The 23,115-nt window shown below is 43.4% G+C and overlaps 1 long non-coding RNA gene across 1 annotated transcript in view; it reads right to left on the bottom strand.

Annotated features, from left to right (window-relative positions):
* Positions 1–14,746: 14,746 nt before the first annotated feature.
* The window catches only part of E330012B07Rik (RIKEN cDNA E330012B07 gene), a 28,054-nt gene continuing 19,685 nt past the window's right edge, over positions 14,747–23,115 (bottom strand). Inside the window, exon 3 of the long non-coding RNA NR_033640.1 lies at positions 14,747–16,931. This is a non-coding gene — a long non-coding RNA (RIKEN cDNA E330012B07 gene). The remainder of the gene's footprint in view (positions 16,932–23,115) is intronic.

Genomic DNA, 23,115 nt, shown 5'->3' with positions numbered 1-23,115 from the left:
AAAACTTGGCAGATCACCAGAAAAAGAAGACCTAATGAGACAAAATTAAAGACAAAGGGGAGATACTCCAGGTTAACTGTGAACTCTGGAAAAGAATGAGTGAATACTTTGAAAACATAATCTTGAACATTTTTATATATTTCTAGATATATATCACCTACTAAAATTAAACCAAGAGGATATGACCTGCCTATATAGATTGGGGATAGGGAAGGGAACAGTCAAAGTAACAAAGTCTCTCAGACAAAATAAAACAACAAAGAAGGACCACGTGGACTTGCTGTTGAACTCCACCAGGTCTGTAAAGAAAGACTATTAGCCAGAACTCCTCAGAATAGTCCAAAATTCAGGAAGGGAATTAATACTTCCAAACTCATTCTATGGAAACTGCATTAACCTGATACTAAAACCAGACTAATCACAGACAGAAGAGAAAAATGTTGACCAGTTTCACTATAGAAATCAATATAACACCTACAAATTGAATTTAGCAATGCTTTCTAAAGATCACAACACCATGACCAAGTTGGCTTCCCTTCAAGGAATGCAAGTATGGTTCAACACATGAAATCATTACATATAGTACAGTACATGGATAGAATCAGTAACAAATATCACATGATTGCAATAATAAATCTAAAAATATCATTATGAAACACCTGAAAGATGCCACCTCAACATAAGAAAGTTAAGCACAGCAACCCCATAGCCAATGCTATACTAAGTGGATAAACTGAAAGCATGGAGCAACATAAGGATGTCTACTCTCATCACTCTCAACAGAGTAAAACTCCAAAAACAGAGCTAGAAAAAACAGCCAGTAGGATGGAATACAGCCAACCAATAAACCTGCTCAGTTAAGCCACCCAATTCTTAACAATGATGCCAAAATAGAACTGGAGGGAAAGTAGTCTCTTTAAGAAACAGTATCAGAAAAATTGAATATTTGTATGTAGAACAAACCTGAACTTCATCTTTTACCCTGCACAAAAACCAACTGAAGGCAGATGAAAGACCTTAGCACAAGGCAAGAAACTGCTGCAGGAAAGCAGGGAATACTAGTTGACACAGATGCAAGGATTTTCCTGGGTAAGACTCCAATAGCTCAGGAGATGATGACATAATCAACAAATGCATTACATCAAATTGTAAGGCTTTGTATAACAAAGAAAACAATCTCCAGTGTGACGCAATGGTCTACAGTAAAGAAGTACAGAACAGTAAAGAAGGTTGCCAGCCATTTACCCAACAGGATTCATATGTAGACTACATAGGGAACTCAAGAAACCAAACAAAAGAAACAAATAATACAATCAAATCCGGCAAATAAACTGAACAGATGATTCTAAGGCCAGTTGCAGATGGCCAACACACAGCCCAAAGGTGCTCAACATTGTTATCTACCAGAGAAATGTAGGTCAAAACTACAAAGAGCTCACATCTCAACCTCCAACAGCAACACTGCTACCATCAAGGAAGAAAGGACAAATGCTGTGAGACTCAAGCAGGAAAGAATGCTCACACTTGGTGGGAACTAAATTAGTCTATACACTATGGAAATCAAGACAGAGATTCCACAGATTTGCAAAGGAAAATAAAAGTACTCTCTGTGTACAGTCAGCGGTGTCTGAGTTTACTGCTCCTTACAAAAGGGAGCCTCTATTTACTGCAGGACTGATCACAATACCCAAGTTATGGAGTCAACCTAGCCACCCACTAAACATTGGGGCTGAAGAGATGGCTCTGCAGTTAGGAGCACATGTTGCTCTTGCAGAGGACTCTAACTCGTCCTTGCACAGATTATGTCCTGGAACCAAGACTAGGGGCAATGAGGGAATAAAGACTTGGCAAACAGACACACACACACATAGAAACACACACACAGAGGAACACAGACCTCAAGTGAGCTCAAGTGAGCTCAAGTGATCTAGGCTCTCACATGGAAAAGCCACAGCATCCGGGAAGCTCAATGTGAGAGGGGTGGTTCTCCAGTAACATTTTCCACACATACTATTAACATTCACACTCAGGCCAGGGGCAGGCTTCGCCATCTCTCTGACTTCATCCAGGGGAAAGGCGTTTGTCTTTGGTGTGGCCACGCCCACATCAACAACATATATTCACTCACTCACAACTTCACTTGCTCCCACAGTCCTTTTCCTGCACCCACATGGAGGCTTACAACCACCTCTAACTCTAGTTCCAAGGAATCAGAATCTCTCTTCTGACCTCTACAGGCACCAGGCATGAACATGGTATATATACATATATTCAGGCTGAACACTCATAAACATAAAATAATGAAATTTTGAAAAGAAAATGTGGTACAATTTACAAGTACAATGGAGTATTGTTGGGCCAGACATGGTGGCATATGCTCTTAATCCCAGCATTAGGGAGGCAGAGGCAGGCAGATCTCTATGAGTTAGAGCCAGCCTGCCTATAAGTCAAATTTCAAGATAGCTAGGGCTGTTACATAGAGAAAACATATTTCAAAAAAAAAAAAAGAAAAAGTGTTGTTGGGCAGCATAGAAAGGAATTATGTCACCTTCATGAAAATGTATAAAGGCCAGAGATCATCATAATAAACAAATTATCCAGACTCAGAAATTCAAATACTTCATATTTTCTGTTATACATGAGATATGGGGGTTGTTGGTGTTTAAAGGCATGAGAGTTAGAGTGTTGCTCAAGAAGAGGCTGGGAACCAGTTGAACATGGTAGAGAAGGTGAAGGGTCAAACTCATGATACATCACAACAAAACCCACTACTTCATGCAACTGATGTGCACTTATAAAAGAGCTTAAAATGTGATTATGATGGGGGGTTCCATGACTACAGATGTTAACTGAGAGGGTCACATTCTTCACCTGTCCATTGAACCCCAACTAAGCCTGCTGTGGCCTTTTCCAGTCAAAGGGCCAAATGCCCTGGAAAAGGACACTTGGTGACATGGGAGGAGAAGCAGACATTCACACACCACTTGGGAAACAGCAATAAGACCAGGGTACCCAGCATACCTGGAAGGCAATCTCCCTGACATGGAGGCTGCCTCTGGTCCCCTAGTTTTTCTGGAGAAACAGAATGACTTGTGCTCTCTAGAAAATGGTTGACTGATGCCAGTTTAATTTTGTGAAAGACAGCAGTGAGCTTCCTCCTCAAATGTTCCCCATGTCCCCTCACTGTCTTGACAGATGGATGGATCCTCATCATTGTCTGTCCCCACCAAAGCTCATGGCTCTCTCTCAGGAGAGGGAAGGTTTTTTAGGGGGGGGTGCACAATGGCCTTTTTCCTCCCAGTCAACTGCCAAGGTCATAACAGCTCTCTAAGTTTCTGTCTCCCACCTCCAAAAAGCCCCCTGACTGTGAGCAGAGGTAACAGGGTGCGACCCCTCTGCCTGGCCAGTGTCTGCTCACAGCGTTTATATTTTCCATGCCATGGTGACTTTGGAACCTCACCTTGCTCAAGACAGAATATACTGACTCCTGCACAAATCTCTTGATCGTTTCTCCTCCAAGTGTGGGGGAGCAGCGCAGAGGTGGGAAGTACAGAGCACATCGTAAATCCAGGGATGCTGGAGCTGAGGCTGCAGGGGCCTCATAAAGGGATCTCTGTGTTTTTATATTATTTTCTGTTTAAGATCGACATGTGTGGTTCCAGACAAAGACGTTTTAGTGTGGAGGAGAGAGGGCTCAGTGTCTCTCCTTTTGGAAGAGCGGAGTGTCAGGGAGAGACACTGCTAAGATGTGCTCTGGGGTAGACTCTGCAGGAAACTAAAAATAAAACCAAGGGCTTTCGAATAACTGTTCTTGGGAAATACATCCAGGCAGCCAGCTTCCTGGGATGCCAGCTGGCCTCTGCATGTCAGTGACTGACTCCTGCATCTTGGCTGTCACATCTGAATGGGGACAGGTATAGTCAACCTCCCCAAACTGTGTCTTTGTGGTAGGAAGTATTAATTGTCACTTAAAATATCTCTAGCAGGCAAGATTATCAGAGCCCCATATTGTCTATAAAACACTCGGAGATACCTATTTAATGTTTGTAGTATAAGGAGCCAGATTTGGGAAGGAGGAAGGGGCAGGAAGACAGCTCAACTGGTGATTTAAGTGTCTTGCAGGCATAAAGTCCCAAGTTCAGTTTCCAAACATCTCTATAAAGGTGAATATGGTGGCAAGTGCTTGTAATTCCAGCGTTGTCAATGTGGAAAGAGGCAGGTCCCTGGCACTTTCCGACAAGCCAGCTTAGCTGAATTATTGGGTTCTATGTTCAGTGATAGACCCACTCTCAAAAAGCAAGGTATACACATGCGAGGGTTTTGAAGATGGAAAAAATGGAAACCTTTATTCACGCAGTCGCTTTGGAAGAAGCAACAGAAGCTGTAGCACACTGGCGCTGGTGTGCAACTAGCGGGCTGCAAGCAACAGACTCAAGGGGACAAAAATGTTGGAGCATCGATAAAGGCAGGCTCTTTGGCTCCACACTTTTGGCTAGCCTGGGGAAAGGGCTGTGGCACCAGAAGAAGTGGATAAATAAACAAGGGAGTGTGAGAGAGGAAAAACTTCCATAAGCAAAAGAGCGAAGACTCTACACCTACAAGGATTTGATGCCTGGTCAGAGTGCTTCCAGGTAAGAGAGTGCTTCAGAAAGAAACAGCTGTTCGCTCTATGAAGACGGCAGATGTCACCCTACATGGTAGCTAGGGTCTGTGTAATAATGGCGAACTGTTATGTTTCTTTAGCCATTCACCACCACCCCACTTCGCTCTGCCCAGACATGTCTAAGCTCTGAACTTCCGAGAAAATCCATGATACCTATAGTTCTTTCTGGCCTCCCAGTGGGTACCCAACTTGTCTTGGCTAACATCTGAGACAGTGAACCAAAGAAAAAGTGAAAAAAGACAACCAAGGAAAGAGAAAGAGGCGAGGCAAGATTAATTAGAGAATTCAGGGCCCCCATCCCATTTTGGTAGGAAACTAGTCCAAACAGGGCGAGTCAAATCAGGCCCCGGGGAGGTACTACCTGGAACAGATGTTCCTTGATCCTTCTAGTGGAAGCAAGTCCTCACATGGAATGACACAAAGCCCTACACAACAGTGTATTTCCCAATTATTAGTGATGGATTTGGGATACACAAGGGAAATTGCTATGTGAATTATAAGCTTAATTAAAATTTTCAAAGCAAAGGTTTCCAGCGCTCTCTCTCTCTCTCTCTCTCTCTCTCTCTCTCTCACACACACACACACACACACACACACACTTCTTGCTGTGGTTCATATGGCCCACTTTTCTCAATGACACAATGTCTCAATTCAGATGAATGACAGTCATTAGAGACCACATCCAGGAAACATTCTGTGGGTAAGAATTTCATTTTAAGAAATAAGATGCAGACATTAATACTCTGTTATTTTTAACTTGGCTTCATCTAGTAAGGATTCTGAAGCTGAATGTACAAACCTTTTGTTTCCAAGAACAAAAAAAAAAAGTATCTTTTGTCCAGATCACACATCAAAGCCTTCCCCACCCCCCTTGAAGGGGAAAAGGTCAACCTATGCTGGGAAGATAAACAGCTCAAGTTCATGGGAAGCAGTCAGACAACTACATCAGTATTGCCTGTGTCAATTCCACGTTTAAGGTGACCACAGTACTTTCCCTAGTGATCTGGTCTGATATTTAGGAACATTTTGTTTCTAAGGGCATTGGTTGGTTCTTCCTTCCAACATAAACTCATTCCTCTCTTACCCAGTTTGCTCCCCACCTTTTCTGCAAAGTTCGGATATAAGGCAACTGTGAACCTAATAAGAGTTATAGAGAAAGGAAGAGCCAGGTTAAGACAGCATGAGCCCCTATTCACAGGCATCCCATCTCTTGTCGGCTGACAGCCCTGCCTTTATGGGTTTTGTTCTTTTTGTTTTTGTTTTTTATTGATTCTTTGTGACTTTCACATCTCTGACCCTAATCCTACTCATCTCCCCTCCTTGTTATACCTGCCTTCTACCCTTGCAACCTTCCCCCCAACAAAGAGGAAAAAAAAATCTTGTTGTGGAAGCTGTAGTATGGACAGATCTGTCTTTTAAATGTATTTTAATTGTACCATCCTTCTCTTACTTTCAAAATTATGGGAAAAGGCACTGGATCCAAAGTGTAGAAAACAGTGTACCAAAGTTCACACACCATCACCAAGCTCAGAAATTACCAACTCATGGTCTATTTTTGCCTCTTATTTCCCCCTACATTTATTAATTTGAAGTAAATTCCATCTGTGACACCATTTCATCAGGAAATATTTGTGTCTCTGCTCCCTAAAAAAATACTGGCTTTTTTTTTTTGGTCTGTTTGGAGGATGATGCTGACATAGGGTCTCATGTAGCCCCAGCCAGCTTCTAATTCATTATATAGCCAAAGATGATCTTGAAGTCTATCTCCCAATGCTGAGATTGCACCTCCCCAACACACACACACACACACACACACACACACACACACACACACACACACACACACTTCATGATAACTAACTTTAAAGCTTGACTGTACGGAATCACATGGGAAGGAAAGCAAAGTCATGACTGGATGATTTTCTGAATGGGTGTCCCTGCCTCTGCCTGTCTTTGTCTGGAGAGTGTCCCTGAACACATGTGGCTGGCCTTGACTGGTCTTGTATGAAAAGTGACCTTGTGCAGAGCTCTCTGCAAGACTGCATAACTCAACACATCCCTCCCATTCTGGCTTCCTGCCTGCATGATAATCAGGTGCTGTATTATAACCAATCATCCCTTCTTACTGGTTTGATGCTATGAACAATTAGCCCTTTCCACCCATACCCCTAACAATGCCTTTATATACCCTATCCCTGAAACAATAAAGTAGACTTGTCTCATTGCAACAACCTCCGGAGGTCATTCCATCATACTCATGGTGTCAGGAGCCAATAAAGGCTAGCAGGTGATTTTCCTGGGATGGTCCACTGGGAACTGCAATGAATGAGCTCTTGGAGGCAAGGCCCAATGGAAATCTCAGGATTGAGTCTTGCTATTGATGTGTCTTTCCTGTCATTATTAAATTAGCCCACCCTATTGGGCAGATTTTTTTTGCAGATCAGCAAAGATATACTGCCTTGTAGTGATACTATGTAGACAAATAGATGATTTCTTAATTCCTAATGCTGATTCTCTAAGAGTTCCTAAATTTATACTAGAATTATTGAGCCCTTTATATTAAGGACTGCAACTGGAGTCTCTGTAATATGAAAAGATCATCTATCTTTTGACCTGCATCCTCCCAACATCTGTGTTCCACTTCAGCAGCCATTTTCCCCAGGCTGGGACCACACGTGGCTGGCCATCTGAACCCTACTGTCTGCCTCTGTTCCCTTGGTCCTCTCAGACTGGTGACCAACAGCCTCCAAAGAGAAAGGGGGACCACAGATGTTACAGATTCCAGAGCTCTGGGATACATGATGAGAAAAGTTGCTAATAAGGAACATAACCAGCCCAAAAGATGCTAGCAAGGAGTATAACCAGACCAAGAGAAAGAAGTGTGTTGCAATCAACAAAGCTGAAAGGAGTTGGAGATCTGAAGAGCATTTTGCCTTCTTACTTGGAGATGTAGAGCTTGGAGTTTGCCCAGTTGGTCCAATATTTCCTCATCCTTTTCTACATTTTGGAACAGTAATGTATATCCCCTGCCATTGTATGCTGGAAGTATGTGATCTGTTTTTATTTTTATTTTTACAGGGTATTACGGTTAAGAGATTGTATAAAACTCAGAAGAGATTTTGAACTTTTAAACATTGTTGAGACTGTGATAGACTATGGGGACTTGGAAGTTAGACTAAATGCATTTTGCATTATGTTATAGCTCCAAGCCTGTGGGACTAAACCTCTGAAACTGTAAGCCAGACAAATTAAATGTTTTCCTTTATAGGAGTTGCTGTGGTCACGGGATCTCTTAACAGCAATAAAACCCTAACTAAGAGAGTAGGGTACTATAGGGAAGAATGTTCTTAATACTGAATATATTGTCCCCAAGAATTGCAAAAGGGCAGAACTTGGGAAAACATCACCTTTAACTTACTTTTTGATGGCGGTTATCTGTTTTTTTCCTTAAGCTCCAGGAGCAATGATACAGTAGCTATGGTCTTGGGATATGCATAGGTGTCTCTCTGTAGCAGCAGTCCTCAACCTGTGGGTGGAGACTCCTTAGAGGGGTGAATGGCTCATATCAGATATTTATGTTGCAATTCATAACAGTAGCAAAAATATAGCTATGGCATAGCAACAAAATAACTATGGTCAGGGAGGCCACAATGTGAGAAACTGTATTCAAGGGTCATTGCACTAGGAAGGTTGAGAAACATGCTCTAAAACCACAGCCTAATTAAAGGCTTCCTCATATAAGTTCCTTGGTCCTTATGTTTTGTCACAGCAATAGGAAAGTAATGAAGACAGATGGTCAACTTAGTGATGACCAGCTCAGAGCTGAGAGCTCTGCCATTTGTATTTTTATCACCCTGTCTTCCAAGTGATACAAGTCCAATTTCTGAGCTTTTAATATTCTATAGCTTCTATGCTGTCATCCAAACAGTTTCCAGTTCTCCATTGCCAACTTAGTGTCCTGAAATTCAACTTAATTCTGACACTAACTATACTCAGGTGACACAATAAGTCCCAGAAGATGGCCCCACCTCAAACATCAACTGCAAATAGGGCCCTAAGGATGTCCACTGCTGGGGCCTCACAGAGAACTGAAGATGGAGCCAGCTCTACAGATGCACGTTATTATACTGACAGACAGATAAAAACACGCAAGGGCAGGGGGTGCCTAGCTACCATTGTTTCTGAGCATACTCCCCCACCTCCTGCCCAGGGTACCCAGGCAATGACAGCAGGCTGCCTGGACCTCCTTGTTTTCAAGTTACTACAAAAGCTGCATTCTGTGGGTACAACTGATTGGATCACAGACCAATGGTGAATTTTAACAGGCTACCATGCCCACCTCTGTCCCTGGGAAAAGAGGGATGCTGCAGTTTGGATATAAGATGTTCCTGGAAGACTGTGTGTTAGTAGCTTGGTATCCAGGAGTAGAAACTTTAAGAGACATGGTCTACTAGAAGGAATTTGGGTCATCAAAAGGCACAGTGGAACTCAGACCCTTCCTGGGTCTCTTATTTTCTGGCTACCAAGAGATAATCAGACATTCTCCTAGTGTTCCACGTGCTCCTAGAAAGATGAACATGATACAACAGGCCCAAGTAACCATGGAAACCTCTGAAACCGTGGGTCAAAATGAACCTTTCCTCTTCCTAAGATGATTATCTCAGGTACTTTGTCACAGTGATGGGAGCTAGTAAGGAGAAGGGACTGTAAGTTCCAAACATTTTGCTTCTACTGGAAATGAGGTCCCATCCAACACCATCCAGGAGCCCAACCAAAGTCTCTGTGTAACCATCAGCTCAGGTGTGATATTTACAGATGTAGACTTGCAGGATTAGAATTCTCATTTAACCACTCTGCCCAAACACAACATGGTTGACAATGTTCTGTAATTAATCATTTTCTTGGTCTCTTGATATGCAAACAACTGTCACAGATGACTGACACCAACCAGCAAGAGGGCTTTTAGAAACAACATATAGGAAGGCCGCTTTTATTTCCTTAGCTCAGGGTTTTTCCCATTGAAAGCTTGCTATTCAGAGCCATATTTAAAACCACTCAATAGTTATTCTTTGCCAAAACTCGAGACAAAACATGATTTGTGTCATTCTTACTGTCTGTCTTACTCAGGGTTTCTATTCCTGCACAAACATCATGACCAAGAAGCAAGTGGGAGAGGAAAGGGTTTATTCAGCTTACACTTCTACATTGCTGTTATCACCAAAGGAAGTCAGGACTGGAACTCATGCAGGTCAGAAAGGCAGGAACTGATGCAGAGGCCATGGAGGGATGGATGTTATTACTGGCTTGCTTCCCCTGGCTTGCTCAGTTTGCCTTCTTATAGAACCCAAGACCTCTAGCCCAGAGATGGTCCCACCCACAATGGGCCCTCCCCACTTGATGACCGAAAGAGAAAATGCCCCACAGCTGGATCTCATGGAGGCATTTCCTCAGCTGAGACTCCTTTTTCTGTGATAACTCCAGCTTGTGTCAAGTTGACACAAAAAACAAGCCAGTACACTGTCTAAGGACTGTTTTTATTAACTTCATTTTGTTATCTATGTGAGATTTCATAGTTCTGAATCAAATGAGCACGACAACGAGAAACAGAGCACAGCCCACCACTGCTCACAGAGCTCTCATTCTGTGCTGGGAACACCATAACTCTCAACTGGGGCGTTGCAGTCTCTATTTTGCAAATACAGAAGCTGAAGGACAGAGAGAACTATCCAGGTCACCTGCCCAGTGAAATGGAAGCAGAGTTGTTTGACTTTCAGAGTTGAGGCTGAAAAGAAGCTATAGGCTGGGTTTCTGGTACCCTAACTACTTGGGAGGCTGTGGGGGAAAAAAATGGAAAGTTTGAAATCAGCCTAGGCCCCATAGAAAGGCCATGACTGAGAGAAGGGGAGAAAAGGAAAGAGGGGAGGTGGGGGAGGTGAGAGTGGGGAGAGAGGGAAATATAATGAGAAAATTCTATCTGAAATTGATATTTCACAAAACCTTACATTTCTTCAGGTAGCCAAAGACACTATGACAATATTATCAGTGTCTTTTTGAGTAAGGAAAAGCATCCCTTCCCAGTGGTTTCCTCTGCAGGAACAGGAAGGAGAGCAGACATCAGATATGGGAAGACCTGGAGGAACTGAATTTAACCTAAGGGAATGATGCCCAACACTTTTTGAAACCTACCAAGGCCACAGATTTGTCTCTAGAGCCCTATGCTATCAGGCCTCTTGAGTTTGTTGATATTTGGTCTATAACTGTGGAAGAACCCTGGGTTATGTCCCCTACGGCAGAGTAATGAGGCACTTGGAACACCCAAGCTGTTTTCTGGGGTAGTGGGCAAGAGACTGTTTGAGCCCTTGATATAGATAAGGGGATAGGGGAGAGGTAGGAGAATTGTGCACAGCTGAGATGGAGGGAGAGAACTAAGGAAAAGTCCCCTTCAGCACACACTGTGACTCTACTAGCTGCATTCCCCCAACTTTCAGCAGCTTTGATATCTGGGTCTGATTCCGGCATTCTGAGGAATGTCAGGGAAGAGACTGGAGGTAAAGCTGTGTCAAAAAGAAGCCCTGGGGTATGTAGATGGGGCGAGGTCTGGTGTGGAAGTGTATCCTCATCCTACATTGGTAACCTCGGCCACATAAGGAAGGGGCTCATCCCATACAGCATTGTACAGATGTGTCCGCCTAGAGACAGTGAGAGCAGATCTCCTGTGTTACCCAGCATCCTCCTTCCTGGCTTACATCCACAAAGCACTCTGGCAGCACCCCACAAAGATACCTGCTCTACTCAGCTCCAACACCTGGCAGAGTCTGAGCCCAGAGGAACACCAGGATTATAACAGAGCATAAGATTTGTGAAGATGCTGAATCATTTTTAAAACTGAGGGTTGAAAGCTATAATCTTGTTATGTGTGATAGAATATACCAATAATCTCAGCACTGGGGAAGAGAAGACAGGAAGGTCAGGAGTTCAAGAACCACAGCTATGTAGTAGTTCAAGACCCACTAGGGATACACGAGACCCTGTTTCAAGAAAATATATATATATATATATATATACATATATATATATATATATATATCTTTAAGAAAAAAGTCTACCATTAAAAACACTTTGTCTTAGTTACTTTCATTCCTGTTTTAAAATACTCTGACAAAAACAACTTACGGGATAAAGGGTTTATTTTTACTCACAGTCCAAGAGAGACAGACCCATCAAGGCAGGGAAAACATGGTGGCAGAAATGAGACACTAGATTGTCACATTGTGTCCACACTCAAACAGGGCAAAGAGAAAGTTGTACATTCTTAAGGCCTGTCCCCAGTGACCCAAGGGCCACCCCCAGTGATTCACATCCTAAAGATCCCACAGCCTTCCCAAACAGTGCTGCCAGATGGTGACCAAATGCCCAAATACATGAGCCTGCAAGGGACAATTCATGTTGAAACCATCCAACCTGGACCTTAAAAACAGAGAGTTAATACTTCTGATCTTCAAATATCTAGAAGCAACTATGGTATATGTCTCAGAATCTCCCTGTTGAAAAGCTACCAGTTGTAAGTCTAGAGATACTGTGCAAGGTCCTGGGATGGAGAAAGGAGGTAAGAAGCAGAGGGAAGGAGTAAATGGGTGTTAATAAAATCAGTACCTAAGCCCTCATTTGCCAAGTGAGGCTTTTCAAATCCCTGCTACTGGAGTCAGAGCAGCAGCCACCTACTATTCAAGGAGAAAGCCTGATGTCCTTTCTCTTCTGTGCATCTTCTCCCTCACAATGGATCAATATTTATTAAGTTAATCCCTCTACTAATGCTTTCTAGATCCCATGAACAACAACAAATACGCTTCTCTCACCAGCTAACAGATCTGTGAGTATGTCTATCTTTAGTGCTCAGACATCTAAAAATAGTCCCAAGGGCTTTTCTTCTTAGGTGAATCCAATCACAAGTCGCAGGTTTCTGGCACTGAAAGTAAGTTCTTATTACTGTTACCATGCATTTTCTTTCTGCATTTCTCATCAGGACAGACACAACACACACACACACACACACACACACACACACACACACACACACACACACACACACACACACCTCATTAGGTTTCTTTAAGCTATCAGATCATCTTCGCCCCCACACACTTCAAGCTATCCAAGCACTCTCCCTCACACACATTGAACTGTTGGAATGTTCTCCCTCACACTGTAGTGAGGATTCTGGAATTTTGGTTTACTTAAAAAACACAGAAATATTATAAGATGTTTTCGTTTCAATCCCAGGTGTGGGGATATGGGGCTTCTTCACAGAAGCTGACTATGATTTGCCTCATGTTCTAGCAGAGGCATGGTTTGCCAGCTGCAGATAGTTTCTGCAATTGGGTGTCATTTGGAATTCTGGGAATTTTTCACTGGGTACGTAAATACTAGGGTCCCAAGAGGCAGGGTTGGTGGTTGGTGGTTTTGTTTTGTTTTGTTTTGGGGGTGTGTGGTTTGTTAGTAGTTGTGCACAAAGAAGAAACAAGAAATAAATTAGACTCAGAGATCTCTAGCCTTCTCTCTCCCCCTCTATCCTTCCTTCTCTCCTATCAAGTGATAAAGTGAAACCAGGGGATAAAGGATGGGAAAAACGAACCAAAATCGTAGCTAAGATCAGCTACAAACATACTTTAAGCTATGACGGACCCTCTCACACACGTACTTTGAGCTTTGGATCATCCTCCTATAGTGAAAATTTTTGGTTTCCTTAAAAAACACAGAAAGCTTATGCTTTTGTTTTAATCCCCAGTATGAGATATGGCACTGCTTTGAAGCAGGTGACTAGGATTTGCCCCATGCTCTAGCAGAGGCATGATTTTGCCAGCCTCTGTTTCTGTAATTGTGTGATGTTTGGAATTCTGGGAACTTTTCAGGGGGTGTATAAATGCTAGGTCCTCAAGAGATGGGGTTGGTTGTTGGTTGGTTGCTGTTGGTTGTTGTTGGTTAAGTGGTTATGTGCAAAGAAGACACAAGAAGAAATTAGATATCCTGATGGAGAAGATTTCCCAAGGAACCTGTTATGGTTTGTATATGCTTGGCTCAGAGAGCAGCATTATTAGGAGTCGCCCTGTTGGAGTAGGTATGTCACTGTGGGTGTGGGCTATAAGACCCTCATCCTAGCTGCCTGGAAGCCACTAGTGGCCTTCAGATGAAGATGAACTCTCAGCTCCACCATACTTGCCTAAATACGATAATGGACAGAACCTCTGAATCTGTAATCCAGTCCCAATTAAATGTTGTCCTTGTAAAAGTTGCCTTGGTCACAGTGTCTGTTCACGGCAGTAAAACCCTAACTAAGACAGAACCCAATGGCCCTATTCATCAGGAATTAATCTAATGATAATGTTGGCCCCTTTTCTTTTTATCTTTCTTCTCTCCTATCTAATGTTAGGGGATTGAAAGGGTAGGAACAGGTGGATAAGGGTGGAAAAAAAGAACTCACAAAGAATCAAATGCTAGCTACATCCTCACACACACACTTTGAAGGAGCTAGTTAACATACACACCTTTTCAAAGTTTCTTTCCAGAATATAACTTCTTTTTTGTTTTCTAAATAAAGTTTCATCTTTATTTCCTAAAATTAAGAGCTAGGTTCTTATAGCATGATGATCAGCCTCCTTCTCTCCCTCCCCAAATACTACTGAACCAGCTCATGGTCTCGTAGTTTGTCCCAGTCAGCACTGGTTCAACTTCATGTGCCACATCCTCACCAGAGCCAGCATCATTACCTCTTTTCCTATAGAAAATCCCCACCCCACCCCCACCAGCTGCCTTCCAGAATGCCTTGAGCATATTGTGTGCAAGGGAGTCTCACCTGCTCTCCACTGCCTTCTATTATTGTCCTCCGGGGACTACACCTGGGCAGCTTTTCACACTAGTCAAGCAGGTGGACTGCAGGCTTATGAGATGCAAAGTTTTATGTGTGGAAATCCTAAATGCAAAGCCTTTGAGAGGTCATTAGGTCAGAAGGAAGGAGGCTCTATGAGTGGTCCCAGGAACCTTAGAAGTTAAAAACACCACACTGAGAGAAAAAGAAGGAAAAGGGACCCCAGAGAACTTCCTAGTGTTTTATTAGACAGGAACTAAACAGAATACAACCACCTGTGAATCAGGCCGGCAGCAGATGCCAGCTCTTTCCATGCTGTGATCTCGGAGTTGGAACCGGAACTATGAGACATTAATTTATGTCAGTCCAGGGAATTCTGTTAGAGCCAGTTCACATGATCAAGCCTGGCTCTGACATCACCTTTTCTGAGAAACTTGCACCAATTCTTCAAAACTCCTCAAATACAAACTATTCCATAAATTAACTGGACTCTTCTGGGGACTGGGCTAAAGGCCGTTCATCTGACATGCTGGCAAATAACCTTGCCACATTTGCCTGCCCTGATAATTTGCCTGGGGCTGAATTCAAAAGGCAGGGACTAGACTCTTTGGCAGAGGAATTTTGAAGGCCATAACAGTCCGTCTGTGCCATGGCTACTGGTCATTGCTATCAGCCAGAATTCCAGTGAGGAGGAGTAGAATATGTTTCAGAAGCATGAAGTTCAGTGAGAAAAGGAGCTTAAATTGGGTTTCAGAAATGGCTGTAAGAATGCATAGCTGTGATTGTTGAGGAGATCAGTGCCCTGATCTCTTCAGGACCCCACATACTGTGCAACAGGACACCAGGAAAAGACCCTGGAAGGCAGCAGTCAAACTATCAAAAGCTCTCGGGTGCAAAAACACAGGCTTACATGGAAAGGAACTGGGGAAACAAAACAAGCTCCCAACGCTCTTGCTTGAAGAAGAGCAAAAGACAAGCATTGTCCCAAGCTCGACCTTGAAGGTGCACAGAGGCCGCGACAGGGGTGTCGAGAGGCTACATCAAGACCTGGCAGCAGAAGGTGGCAAGGTATAAAAGTGAGGCTTGCTTCGAGGTTCCAGGAAGCCAAAGAAGCCAGTCAGGTACCCCATGCGGAGCTCAGGAGTGGGCTCTGTGTGGAGCAGTGAGGTGAAGCCTGAGTTGCAGTAGAAACCCAAGGATAATGAAAAGTTGCATGTGCTGAGTCCGCCACATAGGCTGCAGTTGGCCGAGACCCTTGGATCCCTTGTGTTGTCATCAAGAGCTTCAGCCACTGGGCAGCTGCCCTTCAGGATTTTGTGTCTGCTCTTCTGGATCCTGAACTTGCTTTATTCCAGTCTTTCCTCCTCTTTGGAATAGGTATGTTAACTCTATGCCTTCATATGTTGAAAATAAGTAACTTGTGTTTTGAGCGTACATGGGCTCATAGTTAAGAGATTGCCTTGAGTCTTAAAAGAGAAATTTAAATTTGGTCTTTGACAGTGTGGAAACTGCAAGACTATGAGAATTTGCACTAAGTATATTATTCATAATGAGATGGTCATATCCCTCTGGGGAACAGGATCAGAACATTATGGTTTCAATAGGGAATGTCCCCTAGAGGCTCTTCCTAGTAGGGGTCTGTTTCAACAATAAAGAATATGACCAAAAGCAACTTGGGAAGAAAAGGATTTATATCATCTTACAACTTTCAGGTCCATAATTGAGGAACATCAGGAAAGGGTCTCAAGGCAGGAACTGAGGCAGACATTGCTTATTGGCCAGTTCCTCCTGGCTTGCCCAGTTTGCTTTCTTATATACCCAGGATCATGACCCCAGGAATGGCCATGTTCACAGTGAACTGAACTCAAATACAGCAATCATCGAACAAGAAAATGCCCTGAAAGCTTTTACCCACAGGCCACACTGATGAGCCACTTTCTCAATTGGCGTTTCCTTTTCTCGGATGACTGTAGACACACTAGCCATCCAAGAGTGATGTGTTTGAATCTTGGACCTGTCTTTTAGCACTGTTTTAAGGAGCTGTGGGTACAAAGGAGTTTGGGGATGTAGAACCTAACTGGAGGAAGTGGGCTGGTAAGAGCTCATTAGGGATGAGCGCTCAGCTCTGCTTCTGAGTCTACTGTGATGTGAGGAGTCCCAGGCATCAGAAGCCAATGTTCATTCGGATGCCCTGGGATAAACTCTCTTTGTTGGTGACATCTGTTCTGTAAACTACATTAATAGAAATATGCATCTTGAGTCCTGACGACAGCTTAGCTGTTACAGTTGCTAGATTATCCTCCAAAGGACTCAGTCCCAGCACCCATGTTGGGCAGCTCAGTTACCTGAAGCCCCAGCACCAAAAGATCCCATGCCCTCTTCTGGTCTCCCCGAGCCTCTGCATACCTGTGAGATAAACACACGTACACAATATTTTTTAATTAAATTAAAAAAGAGTCACCTTAAAGCATGAAACATGGGTCAATTTAACTTAAGATCGATCAGACACCTTCTGACTGACTCTAGTTATCATCCCCACAGCTGTTAAACTATTTACCTGCTGTAGAGGAGCATGGTGAAGGCGAGAAATTCCTTCCTGCCTTTGAAATCACCCAGAGAAAAACCCAAAAGAGTAACTTCCAATATGAACCAGAGAGATCCAACCTACAGAGTACACAAGACGGGGCAGCAGAGGGAAAATCACTGCAGCCATGGAAAATAACCGACTGGACAGCCCGAGGCATGATGTTGATTTTATTTAGAAGCTCCCTCCTACTGTGATGGGTGTGTGAATTCAGGCCTGTAGTACTGTGAAACAGCCAACAGTGATGAGAAAGGGCAAGTGAGGCAAGTGGTGGAGGGCTAGCTGTCCATTCCCAAGGCCCTGTGTTCAATCTCCAGCACTACCAGCTGTCATTGTCATCAATATCAACATAAAATCATCATCATTACTTCCTTTCCCAGAGAAGCTACTCTCCACAGCATTTTCCACCCATGCCTGCCAACTTAAGATATGAACAGAAAATATAAGGTGTGAAAATGGTCAGAAACATGGACACGTGGTGGATAGAGGTAAGGAGTTGTGACAGAGATAACCCAAGAGCTGAGGGGAGGGAGAGGAAGGGAGAGGAAGGGAGACTGACTGGAATCAGTGTAGAGCCTTGTGTGCCCTAAACAAGTGCCTTACCATTGAGCAATACCCCAGTCCTTTAATGGTCTGTTGGTTGATTTAGCTTGTAGCCCAAGCAGGACATGAACTCATTCTGTAACAGCAGGCAAACCGTGAGCTTATGATCCTCCCCCAGTAGCAAGGCTGACAGGCCTGCTACCAGCATCTTTCTCAATAGTAATGGTGTGTTGGGAAGAATCCTCAGAAGGTAAAGACACCTGCTACGGAGGCTGATAGTTGAGTTCAGTCCCCAGGACCCAAGTGGTGAAAGTAACGAACCACTTCCCACAAGTTGTCCTCTGACCTCTTCTCCTGGGTCACCAGCCCCCTTCCCCACCCTGAGTACACATAAAGAATTAATAAGTTTTTAAATTGTTAGGATGGAGTAAACCTAGAGACAAGGTTTTCTCACCTTTCTGTGAATGGCCTGTCTCAACTAACACTTCTGCCTCCCCCTAAAACTCACTGAAAGTCCCGTTGACATCTGTCTCACAGGTGAAAGAGAGTAAGTTTTAACAAAGTTAATGAACTACTCGGGGCCAAAGGGGACAACAAGCAGACAGCACTGATGTCCAAGCAGTGATGACCAGTTGTCCTGCAGGTGGGAACAGCTGTTAGGATCCAGCTGTTACTGCTGCTGTTTAATCTTCTTCTGAAGACAATTATGAAGACAAAACCAAAACAACTGATTTCACACCTCCATACTCTGGAAATGACTTTTGAGGCAGCATAAGCCAAAAACTGAAGCAAAAAAGAAGAGGCTGGAGAATAGAAAGAGGGCGGGAGAGATGGAGGAAGGAAGGAAGGGAAGGAGGGGGAAAAGAGAGGAAGGGAGGGAGGGAGGGAGGGAGGGAGGGAGGGAGGGAGGGAGGGAGGAAGGGAAGGAGGGGGAAAAGAGAGGAAGGGAGGGAGGGAGGGAGGGAGGGAGATCCAAAACTGACCTTCAAATGGGTAGAACTCAGTGATATTTGTAGTTATGCAAATCCTGGTTTGCATTGAAGATTTTTTTAAGTGTATGACTGCATTGGGATTAGCTTAATCCACATGTAACAAAAGAATCCAGTTTTCCTTTGTTCTTTATTCCATTTCTTATTTACAACCCAAACAGTTTCCCCTGCCCTTTGTTCTTATTTCTATAGAATTCAATTTTATTTTGTTGTGCCATCTATCTTGTGAATGCCTTTGTCTGTCTAGAAACCAAACAATAATATTGAGAAGATAAAAATATGAAAGTAGGGACTAGGTGCAGGGAGCAAAAGGTCCTAAAGGGCAGTTTACATTTAACCATGAGCTGGTGCAGATCATGGGCAGAGATCCTAGCTCACAAGTCAGCAGTTCACAGCTGACACTGGGTGCCCAGAGACTGACAGTGTTAGGTACTTCTCCATTGCTGTGACAAACATCAGGACTGAGTCAATTTACAGGAGGAAGCATTCATTGCAGCTTACAGCTCAGAGAGATAGGAGCCTGTCGCCACTGCAGTGGGGAGCTTGGCCACAGACAGGTAGTCATGGCACAGCTCAGAGCTCTAATCCCCATCCACTAACAAAAGCAGATAGTATACTGGGGTGGCAGGGAACTTTTGAAACCTTAAGCCCGCCACCTGTGACTCACCTCCTCCAACAAAGCCATACCTCCTAATCCTTCCCAAACAGTTCCTGCAACTGGGGACCAATTATTCAAAGATATGGGGTCATTCTCATTCAAATGACCACAGACCCCAAAAGTAAATTATTTGATAATGGCATTTGGGCGTGGTTCTGTATAAACATGGCTTAGTGATCAGGTACCAGTTTCTTTGCCTTTTGCCTTAACCAGTCAGCCTATGTAGGTCTATGTACTGGACTTTGTGTGTGCCTGGGTGCCTGCTGGCTTCTGCCTGCCTAGCAGTCTATTGCCTTGAAATAAATTGTGTCTTATCTGCCTACTACTCCTTGAATTCATTGCTGGATTCTGAGCTTGGACATCATACAAGGAGAACAGCTACTGGCAGAGTGATTTCTTTCACGCCCTAAGCTCTGGGTTCAATCCCTAGCATGCAACCATTCTTGCAGGAAAAAGGATATACTAGGAGAGACTCTGATGCCCCTCTCTCTTTGACCATCTGAATATTGAGACAAGTAGGGTAATGAAATGGCTGACCTCTGACTGCCAGAAAAAGAACTTGGTTCTCAGGGGATTTCATCAGCCACTTCCAGACAGGGGCAGGTGGCTGAAAGGATTGCTTAACCCCTTTGATAGAAAAGGCTACATGTCATTTGCAGTTCCCACATCACCAATTTCTGTTCTCTAGACTGGCTCAGTAGAGATATACTAGGATGACCTCCAGGTACCAGAGACATCAGATTCCCATTTCAGTTGGCACAAGCTGTATATTAGAGAGAACAGACCAATCAAGTAAATGTGTGTGAGTGTGTGTGTGTGTGTGTGTGTGTGTGCGTGTGCGTGTGTGTGTACATATGCATATACACGTATACGTGGGCAGCTTACATTGGAATGATAAACAATTTCTCACACTTGAGAGGCTGGGAACCCATAGTTGCTTGGTCCTTGGGGCTGGGTGTCTCAGCAGTCCCAATCTGGAGAGTTCCAAAAGAGTCTCTGGTCCCTAGCCGGTGATAGAGACCTGGAAATGCTGACTCTGATGTCAATGAAGGAAGCATTAGCAGCTACAATGTTGCTGGCTAGTAAATGGGCCGGCAAATGGTGGGAAATCTTCCATCCCTTGATCTGGGCCGCCACCTGAAGGCACTGTCTGTTGGACTGATGGAAGTTGAGGTGAAAACAGAAAGGCCGGCATCTCCAGAAGCAGAATTTTCTTTTCATCAGAACTAAAGGGGAGAAGTCTGTCTGTGGAAGAGGAATCTGCACATGCGCGGGCTTTTGTAGGCTGGAAAGCAGGGCTTCGGGGATGGAAGATTCTATCTCTGCTCAGTTGCCTGCAGTCCTGAGTGGTAGGTACTATTCAGGGAGGTTTGTCTATCCTCTCATCAGAAGCATCCCAGAGCCTAACAGCCCACAGGTGTTGAATGAAGTCTGCTTTCCTCTCCAGAGCTTCTTGGTCCACCTGGGATACTCCAGATCTCAGCAAGAAGAGAAAATGGAGAAGCCTCTGCACTGCTTTGCCATATATATAATATATATAATTTATCCAAATAATGTATATATATTATAGTATATTATATATAATATATCCAAATAATAATAATAATCATGTGGCTAAGTATAATCTCTGGGGACTGTCCTTTGAACTGCTAAATATTTAATCCTAGTTATACTTTCCTGCTGGAGTCTAAGCCTACATGGGTAGCCAGAATTCATTTTTGTCTTATTCTGTCAAGGCCAGTTGAGGTTCTGGTCTTCAGGGGTCACTTGGGCTTGTGAGGAACCTCAGGCTCCTTGGCCTTCTTTTATCAGTTGTCTACCTATGTAAGGATAAGTGGAAGGCCTTGCTTGGCCTAGCAGTGTCTTTCCCTAGACACACTAAGCAAACCTTTCCTTACCAGTGTCTGTGTAGACTGGTCAGAAGTCAGAGGGTGCTCTCTGTGGCCTCCGTGAACAAGAGAAAAAGTGATTTTCCACAGATGCAGAACATTTCTAGATATGGCCACAGTCCCCTGGGACCTCATTGGCCTTCACAAATGAGAGGAAAATATTTTCTTTTCAGTACCTCTGGCCACATTAGAATAGCCTTCGAGAATGTTATTAGACACACGTAAGATTTGTTACATCAGTCTGGTATTTATAACTACTATATAATATTTTAACTATCAGATGTTTCTGCTTTGTTTACTTTTGAGATTGTATTTTAATTACATTTCTCCCTTCTCTTTTCTCCCTCCCAACTCTCCCATACACCCTTATCCTACTCTCCTTCAAATTCATGACCTCTTCCTCTCAATTGTTATTGAATGCATATATGTACTCTCTATATATTCCCAAATATAACCCGTTGAGTCCGTAGAATGTTCCTTGTACGTATGTTTTCAGAGCTGACTGCTTGGCACTGGACGACCAAAGGGAGTGCTGGAGGCTCTCTACCTTGTTCCCACTTTGTTCTCTGCCTCCTGCCCAGGAATGAAGAGCTTAGTTACAGACATGTACTGTGAGCCCCTCCTCAGAGAACTTAAGGAGAGAGGACACACACACACACACTGCTGCCTCTTCAGCCCTAACTCTCCTTCTGAGTCCCTGCATGCTGTTTTCTGTCTCGTCTGTCTTCCCGTGGCACTAATAATGTTTCTAATAAGTTTTCACCTCTGATAATCTGTCTCAGTAGTCTCCTTGATCCTACATCCTAGACCTTTCAAAAAGAGAACACATTGAGTCATGAAAGTTTTGTTACATTACAAAATTTTATATCAACCACATAGATTTTGATAAATTTCCCCCCAAAAAAACATTCTAGCAAGAACTGATAATTAAACAGTCAAAGATATTGAAAAGACATGAAAAATGCTTTGTGTCAGATAAAATATCTCTAAGGAATATACATAAAAATTATTAGATTGTTACTATATTTTTTCTAGAAGTATTTTTAACTATGCAAGTTATGTATGTGTCATTTTTATTAAAGTTGTGATAATTATAAAATGGTAGGTATATATGTTTGTCAGATATCTTTGTTACATTTCTCTCCCATAATAGGAGTCACAGAAGACTCAACAGCAACCAGCAATAACAGTAACACCAGGTAAGCTCACCCTGTATGTGACAGAAAAAAATGTCGGAGTGTCAAATCTTGTCAATAAAGAATGGTAACTAATGACTTACATTTACAAAGTAAGTAAATTTTTTTAAATATACTTTTGCTAAATGTTCACAACAAACTCTTTAATCTGCTCATTGCTGGGAAATTTAAGATTAATTTGTATGAGTGTAGGGAAGGGAGGTGACTACTGGGCCCTTTGTTCCTCTTACCAGTGTGGCCACATTGGACAAATCTCCTTTCTCTGCTTTTCACTGTTATTTGTCTCTTTAACTGGCCTGTTGAGGACGAGTTTGCCAAGTCTAGCTTAAGGTGCCGGGGCCCAGGCTTTGACCTTAAAAACTCCAGTAGCAAGCATAGAAAAAAAAATCATTACACAAATATGCAAAGAGCACCCTGGAGGTTCTCTGAGAGGGAAGGCGGTGATGTCATGGCTGTGGCACGACCACCCTTGGCCGCTATGCCCAGGAGCATGACAGACATAAACAGCACCTCCACACTGAAACCCACGTCACCCAAGCCACATGAAATGCAGACTGTTGTGTGCCAATCTCACATCTGCACTCGCCCTTGCAGTCACCACACATCATTTCTGCTGCTGACTTTGCTGATGTGGAAGGAAGGTGAAGCTGGAGAGAGAGAAGCCCTTATGTCAACCAACCTCCCCAGTAATGAAGCTCATCCTAAGGACTGGGATCTTGGCTCTAAGAACA

This window comes from Mus musculus, chromosome 6, assembly GCF_000001635.26.
Source record: "Mus musculus strain C57BL/6J chromosome 6, GRCm38.p6 C57BL/6J".
Taxonomy (NCBI): Eukaryota; Metazoa; Chordata; class Mammalia; order Rodentia; family Muridae; genus Mus; species Mus musculus.
This window is presented reverse-complemented; position numbering and strand designations above follow the sequence as displayed.